This window comes from Myxine glutinosa, chromosome 5 (genome assembly GCF_964187855.1).
Source record: "Myxine glutinosa chromosome 5, kmMyxGlut1.1, whole genome shotgun sequence".
In the NCBI taxonomy this organism is placed as follows: domain Eukaryota; kingdom Metazoa; phylum Chordata; class Myxini; order Myxiniformes; family Myxinidae; genus Myxine; species Myxine glutinosa.
Genome location: NC_136265.1, coordinates 81165712 through 81182197, shown reverse-complemented (window position 1 = coordinate 81182197; position 16486 = coordinate 81165712).

Here is a 16486-nt window from a genome sequence, read left to right as displayed (position 1 = left end):
TTGCCGTTTTTCCAAGATGGCGGCCGACCACGTGACTGATGATGTCATCATTAACATATTTTATTCCCCATGGAGAGTTCTTTACAATGAGCCATGTCTCAATTTTTTCTGTTCAGCACTTTTGGAGATATAGTGGCGCAACGTTTTGCCGTTTTTCCAAGATGGCGACCGAACCACGTGACTGATGACGTCATCATTTACTTATTTTATTCCCCATGGAGAGTTCTTTACAATGAGCCATGTAGCAATTTTTTCTGTTCAGCACTTTTGGAGATATAGTGGCGCAACGTTTTGCCGTTTTTCCAAGATGGCGACCGAACCACGTGACTGATGACGTCATCATTAACATATTTTATTCCCCATGGACAGTTCTTTACAATGAGCCATGTCTCAATTTTTTCTATTCAGCACTTTCGGAGATATGGAGGTGCAAATTTTTTCAAAGATGGCGGCCGAACCACGTGACCGATGACGTCATCATTTGGGCACAGTATATTAGAGGGCAAGCCAAATAAGTGTGCAAAGTTTGGCTATTCTACGTATAGAAAGATTCTACATATAGAAAGTTTTGCGGTTTTTCCAAGATGGCGGCCGAACCACGTGACCAATGACGTCATCATTAACATATTTTATTCCCCATCTAGAGTTCTTTACAATGAGCCATGTCTCAATTTTTTCTGTTCAGTACTTTCGGAGATATAGAAGTGCAAAGTTTTTCGGTTTTTCCAAGATGGCGGCCGAACCACGTCACCGATGACGTCATCAATTGGGCACAGTCTATTCCAGGGCAAGACCAATATGTGTGCAAAGTTTGGCGATTCTCCGTGCAACGGTGTAGACGCAGTGCTGCAAACAGACAGACAAACAGACAGACAAACAGATGAAAAATCGGTCAGAGACCGAGGACTTGCCGGAATGTACTTTTTTATCAGCCATTTAGAACAAATATGGCGGCTGAACCACGTGATAGATGACGTCATCATTAATATATTTTATTCCCCATGGAGAGTTCTTTACAATGAGCCATGTCTCAATTTTTTCCATTATGCACTTTTGGAGATATAGTGGTGCAAAGTTTTCCCGTTTTTCCAAGATGGCGGCCGAACCACGTGACCGATGGCATCATCATTAACATATTTTATTCCCCATGGAGAGTTCTTTACAATGAGCCATGTCTCAATTTTTTCTATTCAGCACTTTCAGAGATATGGAGGTGCAAAATTTTTCGGTTTTTCCAAGATGGCGGCCGAACCACGTGACATATGACGTCATCATTAACATATTTTATTCCCCATGGAGTTCTTTACAATGAGCCATGTCTGATTTTTTCCTGTTCAGCACTTTCGGAGATATGGAGGTGCAAAGTTTTTCGGATTTTCCAAGATGGCGGCCGAATCACGTGACCGATGACATCATCATTAACATATTTTATTCCCCATGGAGAGTTCTTTACAATGAGCCATGTTTCAATTTTTTCTGTTCAGCACTTTTGGAGATATAGTGGTGCAAAGTTTTGCCGTTTTTCCAAGATGGCGGCCGACCACGTGACATATGACGTCATCATTAACATATTTTATTCCCCATGGAGAGTTCTTTACAATGAGCCATGTCTCAATTTTTTCTATTCAGCACTTTCGGAGATATGGAGGTGCTAAGTTTTTCGGTTTTTCCAAGATGGCGGCCGACCACGTGACTGATGACGTCATCATTAACATATTTTATTCCCCATGGAGAGTTCTTTACAATGAGCCATGTCTCAATTTTTTCTGTTCAGTACTTTCAGAGATATAGAGGTGCAAAGTTTTTCGGTTTTTCCAAGATGGCGGCCGAACCACGTCACCGATGACGTCATCAATTGGGCACAGTCTATTCCAGGGCAAGACCAATAAGTGTGCAAAGTTTGGCGATTCTACGTGCAACGGTGTAGACGCAGTGCTGCAAACAGACAGACAAACAGACAGACAGACAGACAGACAAACAGACAAACGAACAGATCAACATACTTGCCGGAAAAAAAATTCCGGCAAGTAATGAAAAATCGGTCAGAGACCGAGGACTTGCCGGAATGTACTTTTTTATTGGCCATTGAGGACAAATATGGCGGCCGAACCACGTGACCGATGACGTCATCATTAACATATTTTATTCCCCATGGAGAGTTCTTTACAATGAGGCATGTCTCAATTTTTTCTATTCAGCACTTTTGGACACATAGAGGTGCTAAGTTTTTCGGTTTTTCCAAGATGGCGGCCGAACCACGTGACATATGACGTCATCATTAACAAATTTTATTCCCCATGGAGAGTTCTTTACAATGAGCCATGTCTCAATTTTTTCTGTTCAGCACTTTTGGAGATATAGTGGCGCAACGTTTTGCCGTTTTTCCAAGATGGCGACCGAACCACGTGACTGATGACGTCATCATTTACATATTTTATTCCCCATGGAGAGTTCTTTACAATGAGCCATGTCTCAATTTTTTCTGTTCAGTACTTTCGGAGATATAGAGGTGCAAAGTTTTTCGGTTTTTCCAAGATGGCGGCCGACCACGTGACTGATGATGTCATCATTAACATATTTTATTCCCCATGGAGAGTTCTTTACAATGAGCCATGTCTCAATTTTTTCTGTTCAGTACTTTCGGAGATATAGAAGTGCAAAGTTTTTCGGTTTTTCCAAGATGGCGGCCGAACCACGTCACCGATGACGTCATCAATTGGGCACAGTCTATTCCAGGGCAAGACCAATATGTGTGTAAAGTTTGGCGATTCTCCGTGCAACGGTGTAGACGCAGTGCTGCAAACAGACAAACAGACAGATGAAAAATCGGTCAGAGACCGAGGACTTGCCGGAATGTACTTTTTTATTGGCCATTGAGGACAAATATGGCGGCCGAACCACGTGACCGATGACGTCATCATTAACATATTTTATTCCCCATGGAGAGTTCTTTACAATGAGGCATGTCTCAATTTTTTCTATTCAGCACTTTTGGACACATAGAGGTGCTAAGTTTTTCGGTTTTTCCAAGATGGCGGCCGAACCACGTGACATATGACGTCATCATTAACAAATTTTATTCCCCATGGAGAGTTCTTTACAATGAGCCATGTCTCAATTTTTTCTGTTCAGTACTTTCAGAGATATGGAGGTGCAAATTTTTCGGTTTTTCCAAGATGGCGGCCGAACCACGTGACTGATGACGTCATCATTAACATATTTTATTCCACATGGAGAGGTCTTTACAATGAGCCATGTCTCCATTTTTTCTGTTCAGCACTTTTGGAGATATAGTGGTGCAAAGTTTTTGCCGTTTTTCCAAGATGGCGGCCGAACCACGTGACCGATGGCATCATCATTAACATATTTTATTCCCCATGGAGAGTTCTTTACAATGAGCCATGTCTCAATTTTTTCTGTTCAGCACTTTTGGAGATATCGTGGTGCAAAGTTTTGCCGTTTTTCCAAGATGGCGGCCGACCACGTGACTGATGATGTCATCATTCACATATTTTATTCCCCATGGAGAGTTCTTTACAATGAGCCATGTCTCAATTTTTTCTATTCAGCACTTTCAGAGATATGGAGGTGCTAGGCTTTTCGGTTTTTCCAAGATGGCGGCCGAACCACGTGACCTATGACGTCATTATTAACATATTTTATTCCCCATGGAGAGTTCTTTACAATGAGCCATGTCTCAATTTTTTCTGTTCAGCACTTTCGGAGATATAGTGGTGCAAAGTTTTGCCGTTTTTCCAAGATGGCGGCCGACCACGTGACATATGACGTCATCATTAACATATTTTATTCCCCATGGAGAGTTCTTTACAATGAGCCATGTCTCAATTTTTTCTGTTCAGCACTTTTGGAGATATAGTGGCGCAACGTTTTGCCGTTTTTCCAAGATTGCAACCGAACCACGTGACTGATGACGTCATCATTTACATATTTTATTCCCCATGGAGAGTTCTTTCCAATGAGCCATGTCTCAATTTTTTCTGTTCAGCACTTTTGGAGATATAGTGGCGCAACGTTTTGCCGTTTTTCCAAGATGGCGACCGAACCACGTGACTGATGACGTCATCATTTACATATTTTATTCCCCATGGAGAGTTCTTTACAATGAGCCATGTCTCAATTTTTTCTGTTCAGTACTTTCGGAGATATAGAGGTGCAAATTTATTCGGTTTTTCCAAGATGGCGGCCGAACCACGTCACCGATGACGTCATCATTGAGGCACAGTATATTAGAGGGCAAGACCATTATGTGTGCAAAGTTTGGCGATTCTCCGTGCAACGGTGTAGTCGCAGTGCTGCAAACAGACAAACAGACAAACAGACAAACAGACAAACAAACGAACAGATCAACATACTTGCCGGAAAATTTTTCCGGCAAGTAACAAACGAACAGATCAACATACTTGCCGGAAAATTTTTCCGGCAAGTAACAAACAGATGAAAAATCGGTCAGAGACCGAGGACTTGCCGGAATGTACTTTTTTATCGGCCATTTAGGATAAATATGGCGGCCGAAACACGTGATAGATGACGTCATCATTAACTTATTTTATTCCCCATGGAGAGATCTTTTCAATGAGCCATGTCTCAATTTTTTCTATTCAGCACTTTCAGAGATATGGAGGTGCAATTTTTTTCCAAGATGGCGGCCGAACCACGTGACATATGACGTCATCATTAACATATTTTATTCCCCATGGAGAGTTCTTTACAATGAGCCATGTCTCAATTTTTTCTGTTCAGCACTTTTGGAGATATAGTGGTGCAAAGTTTTGCCGTTTTTCAAAGATGGCGGCCGACCACGTGACATATGACGTCATCATTAACATATTTTATTCCCCATGGAGAGTTCTTTACAATGAGCCATGTCTCAATTTTTTCTGTTCAGCACTTTTGGAGATTTCGTGGTGCAAAGTTTTGCCGTTTTTCCAAGATGGCGGCCGAACCACGTGACCGATGACGTCATCATTAACATATTTTATTCCCCATGGAGAGTTCTTTACAATGAGCCATGTCTCAATTTTTTCCATTCTGCACTTTTGGAGATATAGTGGTGCAAAGTTTTCCCGTTTTTCCAAGATGGCGGCCGAACCACGTGACCGATGGCATCATCATTAACATATTTTATTCCCCATGGAGAGTTCTTTACAATGAGCCATGTCTCAATTTTTTCGATTCAGCACTTTCAGAGAAATGGAGGTGCAAAATTTTTCGGTTTTTCCAAGATGGCGGCCGAACCACGTGACATATGACGTCATCATTAACATATTTTATTCCACATGGAGAGTTCTTTACAATGAGCCATGTCTCAATTTTTTCTGTTCAGTACTTTCGGAGATATGGAGGTGCAAAGTTTTGCCGTTTTTCCAAGATGGCGGCCGACCACGCGACTGATGACGTCATCATTAACATATTTTATTCCCCATGGAGAGTTCTTTACAATGAGCCATGTCTCAATTTTTTCTGTTCAGCACTTTTGGAGATATAGTGGTGCAAAGTTTTGCCGTTTTTCCAAGATGGTGGCCGACCACGTGACATATGACGTCATCATTAACATATTTTATTCCCCATGGAGAGTTCTTTACAATGAGCCATATCTCAATTTTTTCTGTTCAGCACTTTTGGAGATATAGTGGCGCAACGTTTTGCCGTTTTTCCAAGATGGCGACCGAACCACCTGACTGATGACGTCATCATTTACAAATTTTATTCCCCATGGAGAGTTCTTTACAATGAGCCATGTCTCAATTTTTTCTATTCAGCACTTTCGGAGATATGGAGGTGCAAAGTTTTTCGGATTTTCCAAGATGGCGGCCGAATCACGTGACCGATGACGTCATCATTAACATATTGTATTCTCCATGGAGAGTTCTTTGCAATGAGCCATGTCTCAATTTTTTCTATTCAGTACATTCAGAGATATGGATGTGCAAAGTTTTTCGGTTTTTCCGAGATGGCGGCCGAACCACGTGACTGATGACGTCATCATTAACATATTTTATTCCACATGGAGAGTTCTTCACAATGAGCCATGTCTCCATTTTTTCTGTTCAGCACTTTTGGAGATATAGTGGTGCAACGTTTTTCGGTTTTCCCAAGATGGCGGCCGAACCACGTGACTGATGACGTCATCATTAACATATTTTATTCCCCATGGAGAGTTCTTTACAATGAGCCATGTCTCAATTTTTTCTGTTCAGGACTTTCGGAGATATGGAGGTGCAAAAATTTTCGGTTTTTCCAAGATGGCGGCCGAACCACGTGACTGATGACGTCATCATTAACATATTTTATTCCCCTTGGAGAGTTCTTTACAATGAGCCATGTCTCAATTTTTTCTGTTCAGCACTTTGAGATATCGAGGTGCAAAATTTTTCGGTTTTTCCAAGATGGCGGCCGAACCACGTGACCGATGACGTCATCATTTGGGCACAGTATATTAGAGGGCAAGACAAATACGTGTGCAAAGTTTGGTGATTCTACGTGCAACGGTGTAGACGTAGTGCTGCAAACAGACAAACAGACAGACAGACAAACAGATGAAAAATCGGTCAGAGACCGAGGACTTGCCGGAGTGTACTTTTTTATCGGCCATTTAGAACAAATATGGCGGCTGAACCACGTGATAGATGATGTCATCATTAACATATTTTATTCCCCATGGAGAGTTCTTTACAATGAGCCATGTCTCAATTTTTTCTGCTCAGCACTTTTGGAGATATAGAGGTGCAAAGTTTTGCCGTTTTTCCAAGATGGCGGCCGAACCACGTGACATCTGACGTCATCATTAACATATTTTATTCCCCATGGACATTTCTTTCCAATGAGCCATGTCTCAATTTTTTCTGTTCAGCACTTTCGGAGATATAGAGGTGCAAAGCTTTTCCAAGATGGCGGCCGAACCACGTGACCTATGACGTCATCATTAACATATTTTATTTCCCATGGACATTTCTTTCCAATGAGCCATGTCTCAATTTTTTCTGTTCAGCACTTTCGGAGATATAGAGGTGCAAAGCTTTTCCAAGATGGCGGCCGAACCACGTGACCGATGACGTCATCATTAACATTTTTTATTCCACATGGAGAGTTCTTTACAATGAGCCATGCCTCAATTTTTTCTATTCAGGACTTTTGGAGATGTGGAGGTGCAGAGTTTTTCGGTTTTTCCAAGATGGCGGCTGAACCACGTGACCGATGACGTCATCATTAACATATTTTATTCCCCATGGAGGATTCTTTACAATGAGCCATGTCTCAATTTTTTCTATTCAGCACTTTTGGACACATAGAGGTGCTAAGTTTTTCGGTTTTTCCAAGATGGCGGCCGAACCACGTGACCGATGATATCATCATTAACATATTTTATTCCCCATGGAGAGTTCTTTACAATGAGCCATGTCTCAATTTTTTCTATTCAGCACTTTCGGAGATATGGAGGTGCAAAGTTTTTCGGTTTTTCCAAGATGGCGGCCGAACCACGTGACTGATGACGTCATCAGTAACATATTTTATTCCCCATGGAGAGATATTTACAATGAGCCATGTCTCAATTTTTTCTGTTCAGCACTTTCGGAGATATGGAGGTGTAAAGTTTTTCGGTTTTTCCAAGATGGCGGCCGAACCACGTGACCTATGACGTCATCATTAACATATTTTATGCCGCATGGACATTTCTTTCCAATGAGCCATGTCTCAATTTTTTCTGTTCAGCACTTTCGGAGATATAGAGGTGCAAAGCTTTTCCAAGATGGCGGCCGAACCACGTGACCGATGACGTCATCATTAACATTTTTTATTCCACATGGAGAGTTCTTTACAATGAGCCATGTCTCAATTTTTTCTATTCAGTACTTTCAGAGATATGGAGGTGCAAAGTTTTGCCGTTTTTCCAAGATGGCGGCCGAACCACGTGACATATGACATCATCATTAACATATTTTATTCCCCATGGGGAGTTCTTTACAATGAGCCATGTCTCAATTTTTTCTGTTCAGCACTTTTGGAGATTTCGTGGTGCAAAGTTTTGCCGTTTTTCCAAGATGGCAGCCCACCACGTGACCGGTGACGTCATCATTAACATATTTTATTCCCCATGGAGAGTTCATTACAATGAGCCGTGTCTCAATTTTTTCTATTCAGTACTTTCAGAGATATGGAGGTGCAAAGTTTTGCCGTTTTTCCAAGATGGCGGCCGACCACGTGACATATGACGTCATCATTAACCTATTTTATTCTGCATGGAGAGTTCTTTACAATGAGCCATGTCTCAATTTTTTCTGTTCAGCACTTTTGGAGATTTCGTGGTGCAAAGTTTTGCCGTTTTTCCAAGATCGCGGCCGACCACGTGACTGATGTTGTCATCATTAACATATTTTATTCCCCATGGAGAGTTCTTTACAATGAGCCATGTCTCAATTTTTTCTGTTCAGCACTTTTGGAGATATAGTGGCGCAACGTTTTGCCGTTTTTCCAAGATGGCGACCGAACCACGTGACTGATGACGTCATCATTTACTTATTTTATTCCCCATGGAGAGTTCTTTACAATGAGCCATGTAGCAATTTTTTCTGTTCAGTACTTTCGGAGATATAGAGGTGCAATTTTTTTTCGGTTTTTCCAAGATGGCCGCCGAACCACGTGACTGATGACGTCATCATTAACATATTTTATTCCCCATGGACAGTTCTTTACAATGAGCCATGTCTCAATTTTTTCTATTCAGCACTTTCGGAGATATGGAGGTGCAAATTTTTTCAAAGATGGCGGCCGAACCACGTGACCGATGACGTCATCATTTGGGCACAGTATATTAGAGGGCAAGCCAAATAAGTGTGCAAAGTTTGGCTATTCTACGTATAGAAAGATTCTACATATAGAAAGTTTTGCGGTTTTTCCAAGATGGCGGCCGAACCACGTGACCAATGACGTCATCATTAACATATTTTATTCCCCATCTAGAGTTCTTTACAATGAGCCATGTCTCAATTTTTTCTGTTCAGTACTTTCGGAGATATAGAAGTGCAAAGTTTTTCGGTTTTTCCAAGATGGCGGCCGAACCACGTCACCGATGACGTCATCAATTGGGCACAGTCTATTCCAGGGCAAGACCAATATGTGTGCAAAGTTTGGCGATTCTCCGTGCAACGGTGTAGACGCAGTGCTGCAAACAGACAGACAAACAGACAGACAAACAGACAAACAGACAAACAGACAAACAGACAAACAAACGAACAGATCAACATACTTGCCGGAATCTTTTCCGGCAAGTAACGAACAGATCAACATACTTGCCGGAAAATTTTTTCCGGCAAGTAACAAACGAACAGATCAACATACTTGCCGGAATCTTTTCCGGCAAGTAACAAACAAACGAACAGATCAACATACTTGCCGGAATCTTTTCCGGCAAGTAAAAATCGGTCAGAGACCGAGGACTTGCCGGAATGTACTTTTTTATCGGCCATTTAGAACAAATATGGCGGCCGAACCACGTGACAGATGACGTCATCATTAACATATTTTATTCCACATGGAGAGTTCTTTACAATGAGCCATGTCTCAATTTTTTATATTCAGCACTTTCGGAGACTGACAGCACGAATCTGACGAGGACTTGCCGGAATGTACTTGCTGGGCGACCCAAAGCCAAATCGAACTATAAGATGGCCATCTTAATCATATAGGGAATTGATTGTGGATTGGGAATTGTTGATGGTTGTTTGTTGTTGATTGCTCGGGGAATATCCGTGATTGTATCATTGAAATTGTATGATATCCTTACCCTGGAAATATATCATTGAACATCAGTTTCTCTTGGGTGGAATTCATAGGTATTGCGTTGCGCAAGCGCATATATAATACTACTTTCTGGCGAAGGTCCTCTCACGGTCCGGGGGTCACCGAGACCAGGCAGTCACCGAGGGGACCACGTAACAGAATTGGGGGCTCGTCCAAATTACGATTTGCGGATTCGCAATTGGGTCTACGTCCGGGATCTAAAAGTGTATTTGTATAAAATAATAAAATAATATTTTTATTAATTAAAATTTATTAATTAAGTATTAATTGGTAAATTTTTGGGGAAATTGGGGTAAAGTCTTGGGTGAAGGTTAACAGGTGTTAACGATAGTCACCATGGCGTTTGTGGCACAGAACTTTGCGGTAACACCGAGTGAGGCACAGTTCCGAGCGTTACTAAAGTCGGACCTCTTGAAATTGGCCAAACATTTTAACTTGGAGGTCCGAACTAATTTGAGGAAGGCAGAGTTGCAGGCCACGGTGATACAATCTATGGTGGGATTAGGAACATGGGACGAGTTAGCCTGGGAGTGGCTACCCGAAGAACCAGAAGACGTTGAGCTCCGGAAACTGGAGTTGCAATTACGGAGCCAGGAACGGATCAAAGAAGAAGAAAGGAAAGCAGAAAAGGAAAGAGCAGAAGAAGAAAGGAAAGCAGAAAAGGAAAGATCAGAAGAAGAAAGGAAAGCAGAGGCGAGGAGAGAAGAGAAACAAGCAGAGGAAAGGAGAGTGGAACGAGAACTCCAGGAAAGGTTAGAAGGGAGAAAAGCAGAGGAGAGGAGAGCTGCAAGGGACCTCGAAGCAGAGGAGAGAAAAGCGGAAAGGGAATTAAAGGAACGTGACATGGAGCTTCAGCAAGAAATCAAATTCAAGGAGCTGGAGTTAATGAGAGAACGGGGAGAGGCACCACCCTTGCTGACGGGGTCGACACCTAACCAGAAAACCTGGGATGTGGGCAGACAGGTGAGGCTGGTTCCACCGTTCAGTGAAAAGGAAGTCGCGAAATTTTTTCCACACTTTGAGAAAGTGGCTCGACGATTAAACTGGCCGGAGGAGGCCTGGACCATACTCGTGCAAAGTGTGCTGGTGGGGAAAGCTCAGGAAATTTATTCGGCGCTACCAATGGACCAATGTGCAGATTATGAGGTACTGAAGAAGCACATCCTCAAAGCCTATGAGTTAGTTCCGGAAGCTTACAGGCAAAAATTCAGGAATGCCAGGAAGAGGGAGAGTGAGACCCATGTGGAGTTTGCCAGAGTGAAAGAAAACATGTTTGATCGGTGGTGTGAGTCAAAAGGAGTCGGGAAAGACTTCGAAACATTGCGTGACTTGATCCTGGTGGAGGAATTCCAGCAGTGTGTCCACGAGGACATCAAAGTGTACCTGCAGGAAAAGAAAGTACCAAAGTTGTGGGACGCAGCCACCATGGCAGATGATTATGCCTTAACCCACCGAATAGGGGTCCACAAACCTAACTCCTTGCCTGGACTTCAGCAGGGGAGTTATGGAACACCCGGTGCGGAGAACGACCTTACATGGCGGCGGCCTCGAGATGATTATGGGGACAACTATGATACCCCACCTGTTCGAAATCAGAGGGATGCGGGCCCAAGACAAACTTATAGTTCGGGGGGCCCGAGGCAGACCACGAGTTTTTCCTCCGGGCCTACTTGCGCTTTTTGCAAGAAACCTGGACACTTGATGTCCAGTTGTTACCGCATGAAAAGGGAAGACCCAGAGCGGAGTCCGACTATTACGACTCCAAATGCAATGACCATTGTGAGAAATCGCCATCAAAAGGGTTACCAACCATTTATTTCAGAGGGGTTTGTGTCACGGGATGGAGCCTCGACTAACCGGAAACCGGTTAGGATATTGAGGGACACAGGGGCACATCAATCTTTAATGCTTGAAGGCATTTTGCCATGGTCCGAGGAGACGGCAACGGGGGATAGTGTTCGTTTACAGGGGATCGGGGGCGGTGTTAGTGCTCCCCTTCATGTCATCCATTTGGAGTCCGATTTGGTGTCAGGACCGGTCACCGTCGGTTTACAAGCCACGCTTCCTGTAGAGGGTGTATCTGTGGTTATCGGGAATGATTTGGCCAGGGGTCAAGTTTATGGTAACCTGAGGGGTGGTAAAGAGCCCAGCAGGGAAAATAACACCACACCAGCTCGGGATGGCGACAAAAGTGCCAAGTTATTTGTAGGGGGACTGAACTTCAAAACAGAGGAAGAAGTTCTGACCTCTGTCTTCAACAGATATGGGCCGCTGGTGGAAGTGCGGTTGGTAAGAGACTGGGAAACGCAACAGTCAAGAGGGTTCGGCTTTGTCACGTTTGCCAGCACAAAAGACGCCAGAGAGGCAGAGAAGAATTGGAATGGCAAGGATTTGGAGGGTCGGACCATAACAGTAGGGAAGGCATTTCATAGGCGTCGAGAGGTCTACAGGAGAGGACAACTGGGTGGTAGTTTTGGTGGTGGCCGCAATCAATATTATTATGGAGGCTCCCTGAGTTACGGCCGCTCCCGAAGGAAGGATTGGCAAAGTAGTGGCCGAGAAGGAGACCGCTATTCATGGGACTACAGGGACAAGTGGTCCCACCCTAATTATTAGGGAAGTTCTGAGAAGTTGAAGCACTGAATGTGGCGGAGCCGCCGAGCCAAGATTCCTACACGGATTAACCGTGAACGCCGTTCCTAAAGGCGTCCATGTAGTGAACTTTCATGCACGGACTAACCGTGAACTCCACGTTCCTCAAGGCGCCCATGTAGAGAACTTTCCTGCACGGACTAACCGTGAACTCCACGTTCCTAAAGGCATCCATGTAGTGAATACTCGGCTTGGCCTCCCGGAAAGAAGTGCTATCGAGTGGCTTAACTTTGGATCTTTGATCAACCCCTTAACCTTCATTCACAAGAAACTGACGGTCAAAGTCAGAGGGTCATGAGATGGAGTTTGATTTGGCAGGGACAATGTCGTCGCTGGTGCTTAGTCCAGAGTGAGTAATCTGGAGGGGTTGTGGTGAAATTTTGGTTGCTTTATTTTTAAGTGATAACTGTGCCCGGGGGGAACTGATAATGTGGGGGGGTTGAGTTCTCTGGTTTGTTTCTCCAAATTGGCCGGCAAAGAAAGTTTTCGCTGGGTTCAAACTTTCTTTCTTGAAGGGGGGGAGTGTTACATATTTATGTGAATGTATGTGAATTACCATTCAGGTCTTTGCTTATCCATGTGGAGTAGATTAAGGGTTGTTGTGGTTGGAGGGTCAGGAGCCCTTCTGAAAAAGTGTCCGGAAACGGAAGTGACCGGAAACGGAAGAAAAAAGACACGAGGAAGAAAAGAGACGAGTAGTCTTCTTCCTCGCCCCGCTCCGACGAAAGGTGGGATCGACCTTGCGCCGCGTGGAAAAGCGGTGTTCCGAAGCCCGTCTGGCGAGAGGAGTTACCGGGACGTGTACCTACCCGGTGGAGACGTCAAGTTGACGTGGGGCCGTGCATCGACCCCGCGTCTGGCACCGTTCGCGGCACCATCTAAACAGACGCGTACGGGTCGCACGTTGGGGCCTAACATGCCTTGCAAGCGGCGTGGGGCTTTTGGCTTGCTTTACCGTACCCGCTTCGCGTGGCCACGAGGGGCTGCAGCCGCGGTGCCTGGTACGATACCTGCCCGGTGGCAACACGTCCACCCGGGGTTCGTTCAACCGCCCGAGTGCGGCGACGCCGACCAGCATCTTGGTCAGGAGGGGCCCAGAGACATTGTGAGGGGCAGAGACCAAAAGGGGGTCGTGAGTACAGAAGGGGACACACATATATAAGATGGCCATCTTAATCATATAGGGAATTGATTGTGGATTGGGAATTGTTGATGGTTGTTTGTTGTTGATTGCTCGGGGAATATCCGTGATTGTATCATTGAAATTGTATGATATCCTTACCCTGGAAATATATCATTGAACATCAGTTTCTCTTGGGTGGAATTCATAGGTATTGCGTTGCGCAACCGCATATATAATACTACTTTCTGGCGAAGGTCCTCTCACGGTCCGGGGGTCACCGAGACCAGGCAGTCACCGAGGGGACCACGTAACACATTCCTAATTATTTCTTTTCAGGAACATACTACAACCAGGGCTTTCACAAGAGGGGATTCCGGTCGTATTAGGAAAGGGCAGTACGATCATTGTGTATGAGAGATGTTTCTCGGTATGTCTGTGTGTGTGTGTGCTGCCATTTTTCTCAAACATGGCCAAGTGGATCTTTGTCCAACTTTCAGAGGTTCATCAGTGAGTGCCGGTGAGTGTTTTAGGCAAACACTTTTTTTTTGAAAAGTTTTATTTTTTTAAATCGCTCTTTAATTCCACAGCTCTTGTAGATACTAGAATATAAGACCCATCGCTTCGCTTACAGGAATACCAATCTTTGTGTAATTGCAAAAAAAAGATTTTGGTAAGGCGAAAAATAAAATTGGCTGGTGTATCGAGGAGATTGTTGATAGGATATTAATCGCAGCCTTTTTAGATGCTGAATTACGAATAATATACAACAACACACAACGAGGAAGATCAAAATATAAATAATTTCTCGCTCCCTCTCCCCCCTTTTTTCTTTTGATCAAACTGTCTGGAGTGAATATTAATTTGGTACATGCCATGCCAAGAATCAAACGACTGTATGAGGTGTCCTCATCACTGCCTTTGCGCCATTGGTGGTTTCCATTTCCTCGGCGCAGCTGTGATGGCTAATCTATGGAGCAAGAACAAAAAAGGTTTCCTGGGAGATCCTGCACTCCATGCAGGGAAGGATAACGAGCGTCGCAAGTTGGCATTTGTCGTATCGCCACTTGTGCCCATGTACCCATTTTGTTTTTTGCATCACAAACCTTCCTGGGATTTCCCTGAATCCACCATAGTTGGATTTGTTGAAATCCGTTAATCTGTTCTCAAGATATCACATGACAGACAGACAGACAGAGCACCATTTATGATATCGATGATAAAGGTAATATTAAATTATCCCTGACCCCATTCCTTCATGGCGGTTGGGAAGTGTTTTTGGTCCCCACAAAAATAAAACATAGAAAAAAAAACAAATTTTGATTTTGACCCGAACAACTTGACCCTTTTGATTTGAACCCGAACAACTCAAAATGGCAACAGGATTAGGACAGCACCTGACAAAGCCAGTTACCCCTGCTTGTTTTGTATAAAATAAGGAGCCCACCAACTTCCTGCTGGTGGGAGAGTGACAATTCCTGGGAATACATCTCCTGTCTTGAGATTGCAATGTTGTCAAAGGACTTGTTTGTGACTGCCTCAAGAGGAGCAAGGTGTGAGGCAGTTTTATGTGTTCTCTCCCCAAACCCCAGTTACGGTGCCCCTCAGAGTCTCCAGTGGGAACGCGGCAGAAAGATTTGTTATTTTGAGTGTTTTAATAAACCATGGTAAAACCACACCAATGCAATTGTGTCGAACAAAACAAGTAATTGTGTTAAGAACTCTCACATACAGAATAATAACACTATCAAAGAAAGTACCATGAAAATATCACTTGCATCGAACGAACAATACATATGATGGTGCCATCATTCCCCAATGCTCTCAAAGCAATAAACTTACAATACGCCAAACGTGAGTGGAATGAAACACTCCCCAAAGTCCGTGCACAAATCCCTACGCGGGTGAAGGTCGAAGTTGTGTAGAACGGCAAGAACATGCAGGTATCGACGCGGCTGCGGACGACGTGAGAGGTTGGGCAGATTGCGGCATGGTAATGATCCCCCAAAACGTGATTGCAATCCACGCCCCACGTCCATCAAAGATTAAGCCGATTATGGAAACCAACGGCGCTCCACACATTGATGTCGATATGGAAATTAAGCCGATTATGGAAACCAACGGTGATCCACACGATGATGTCAATATGGGAATCCCAACGACAAAACACGAACCACGAGGTGGACGGCCTCCTTGAGGAAAAATGGCAGATTGGCCTGTAATGGAGGCGCTTGCTTTCCCACCAACAATCGTTCATGCTTGGTACCAAAACCTGAGACGCAGGTTTAATTGCAATCACAATGTGGGACGATTTCGCGGGCAATCCCTTTCACAGGAAGCCTCAATTCATTTGCGACCAATATCGAAAAAGCCTCGATGCGACACACGGCCATCTCTTTCATGCCCGTCTCCTCTCACTTCCGGTCTTCTCCTCTCTCTCCTCCTCCGGTTTCTTTGCCACGTTTTCCTTTTTCCTTCCGAAACATTTATTTTCACCTTTTACTAAAGTCATCTCCATTTCACGCAGAAACGTTACCAACAATATTACCTGAAACTAAAAATCCTACAAGTATATAATAACAACAAAGGCAGAAGCGACGAATCCGTAACACTTCCCGCCTTCAAGGAGGAAAGTTTGAACATGGTGAAAACTTTATTTCCATACCAAAAATGTCTTTAACAACCAAAAGTAATACTCACACCCAGTAAACTACAAATAAAAACTATGGCTGATCAAGTCCCATAAGCCACAATTAAACGGACACTCCATTTTATCCTTTTTAGTCCAGATGAAACCTTATCATTAGGTTCCTTGGTGTCACTCTCTTTCCTACCGCGTCTCCCAGACCATTCCTCCAATATATCTATGGAACCAAAATCCACATCACCTTCCTT